We start from the raw sequence: 3,317 nt of genomic DNA, 5'->3' as shown, positions 1-3,317 counted from the left end.
CAGTTTTGTAAATACATTTTTAGTATTCTTGAATAAATTATCATTCAAATTACTCATGCTTATTACTATAAAATAAGAATTTATATTATGCACTAGGTGTGAAACACTAAATAGAAACATTTTTAATGAAAAATCTCCTAATATAATTTAATATTATAACTTATAACATATTACAGTACATAATAATAATTATAAATAGGTACATAACAATTAGTTAAATGCGTTATGCACATGAAAATTTAAATAAATATTATAGGTAAGGTATACATTTTTTTTTTCATTATACATTTTAATAACACTTATTTCTCTTAAACAACAAGCAATTAAAACAAATCAATTTAAAAGACATATGTACATAAAGTAATTATATATTTTAAATCTATAAATTTAAATACTAAAAAGTTATACATTGTGGTACTAAGTAGTCATAACTGATTAGTTATCGGTTAATTTACTACTTTTTAAACTCAATATCTGCAATTTTAATTAAGAAAATATTCGAATAACAGGAATAAAGTCTTTTTGAAAAGGCCATAGAATATTATAAAATGGCTATTCTACTACTAACCAAAAATAATGCGTGATCTACGAAAATTTATACAAATGGCATATTTTCTTAGGTTATTTTCAGCAGTTTTTTTCAAACATAGAATCCATAATACAGAATTAGGGACATTATTTAAAATGGTTCGTCACATTCATAAAGTATATCGTAAATGCGTCTATTTTATAACAGTTTATTAAAATTACAAAAAATAACATTTTCTGGTAGGTAAGTTGAAAGTTTATCTAGAGTAAGATTTCTCGGATGTTGACAGTTCTTCTTCAATGCATAAAGTTTCAACTGATCCAAATAATTTATTAACATTGTTTACATTAAGATAAATGCCTTGATACATAATATTAATTATACTATCTATGACTACTTTACAGATTTAAGTTACCCAAAAGCATAATATAAAAATAATATAAATATTTTTGAAAATGTTTCATGTACCTAAATAAGTACTTACTTAATTAGACTTTTGATGTCTGTATTAAAATTTAAATAATTATAAATTATTTTAAATAAATATTATCTTAATAAATTGTTGATTTAACATGTCATTTTATACCTAAAAAACGTTTAATAATGTATTATTAACTTATTGACATGCTATATGCTCTAATGTGTAGCGATGCTCTTACTATGGCGCACACAGCAACACATTGTTTCACATTTTAAGTTTGTACCTATAGCACAGGGGTTGATATATTTGAAACGAATGTTTAATTAGTGATTTAAACTAATAAAAATCAATTTGTTTATTGTTCTAACCATTTCTAACAAAAAAAAAAAAATATATTCGTTTACAACATTCTTTTTTTTAAATAATCATTTAAAAACTTATGAAAAAGATTTGATTTTATCAAATCATTGGTATGTTAGCTGATAGGTAAATGGTAAGCGTTTAAATTATGTCAATATGTCATTTTATATTAATATACCTATTACCTGCACAATGTACATTCAACATATAAAAACATTTATTTAAATTTTATAATATATAATTTAATATTAATTATAGTATAACATTTCCACCAGTCTTAGGTAATATAGGTAGGTAATAGGTAACTAATATTATAATATTATAATAAGTAATGATATTTGAATTTTAAGATGAAAATAATTTGTGCTACAATAGCTGTTACCGAGAAGCTCTAAAAATAAAAAATAAATAAAAATAATAAATTGAAAGTTATTATTATAAAACAATGATTTAAAAACTGAAACTAATTTTGATGATTTTTCTACACATAGTCTGTTTCTTAATGTGGTGTGGACAATATTGCAAATGAAGAAACAATTGTTATAAGGTGATGAGGCTTGGCCTAAAGGATGCAATTTCCCCGAACCGAAAACTTCTATAAGGGCATCAATACGGAATAAAAGTTTGATAGTTAGTTTTCTAATGGACAATAATTTTTAAAAGATTTATTAGTAATGTTCGCGCCAAGCTTTTTGCGGTATCTATCTACGCTGTTCTACGCGACGGCACCTCCCTAATCAACTCCCTTGTCATCGATGCACCAGTCAGTCTTTTAGTCGTTAATTATTACAATATTACTATGTTCATTTATTATTCTTTTTGTTTTTTGTGTTCTCTGTATGATTTTTAGTCGGCCTTTTGCCTCATAGGCAAGGTGGATTGATTAATGTCCTAAGTATTTATTATAATGATTAGAATCACTATATAGTAGTGTTAGTCACTGTAGGTATTGTTTATTTTCAAACAACTTTAACTCTGCCAACGCCCTTTTTTATTACCTAATTATTATTATTATTTGCACGTATCTTGTCTTCCCGCAATTATAGCGTAGGTACCTACTGCATATTTACTTCGGTGATTATTTTGATTTTTATTAGATTATTCTATTCAGTCACACAGAGCGTAAGCATACGTTGATTACTTGTATTTTTTGTTTGATATAATTATATACTTCATAATATCCTCATTGTGAGATCAAAATAAACCTACCCAAAATTACGATATCGTGAGTAGTAGTATTATTATAAATTGTCCTGCAATATCGTCATGCTAGCGTGGGCTTATACGCTGCAACACACCTCGTTTATTCAAACAAAGTGGCTGTCGATATTTATACCTAATTCTATCTATTTAAGGAGCAGTTGGTTAGCTATTTCCACCCTATATGGACCTGGCTGTTGAATTGATATAAATAAAGTTGTCTAAGTTATATTTTACAAGTCCTAGAAACTTATGACCTCGGACCTGCGTTCATAAACTAACACAATCAAACACGATATAGCAACGTAGGTATACAGGGCTTATTCAATTATTGAAATTATGAAATTTGATATAGTAATAAGAGGACGCTACACCCGCATGCGTTGTCTGCGTCTTACAAAATATGTACAACAAATAGTATGCTCCCTCTATATTTATAGTAGAATTCCCTAAATAATAGGTAGGTAAACAACACAATATAAGGAAGAACTTTATCTGTGTCATAGTGTTTTTGTATTTTTGATAGCTCTTACCAATAATTTTGAACAATTTAACGAAAAAAACAAAAAAAAAACCCAATGTTTTCAAACTGAAAACTTTAATTGTATTTATGTTATCCAAATAATAAAAAAGCTATAATACAGATGAAGTTCTCCCATGTGCGATTTTCATATTTTGTTGTAATTCAAAATGAATAACTGTAAATACATGAAAATTTCACCGAATGTTTAAATTGTCATGTTCTATACACCATTATATTTTGACTCTTTTTGACCTGTTTACGGACATTGTCAGTTTTCCATTTTT

Source organism: Acyrthosiphon pisum, chromosome X (assembly GCF_005508785.2).
Source record: "Acyrthosiphon pisum isolate AL4f chromosome X, pea_aphid_22Mar2018_4r6ur, whole genome shotgun sequence".
Lineage (NCBI taxonomy): Eukaryota > Metazoa > Arthropoda > Insecta > Hemiptera > Aphididae > Acyrthosiphon > Acyrthosiphon pisum.
The sequence above is the reverse complement of the archived record's forward strand: the minus strand, read 5'-3'. Positions refer to the sequence as shown.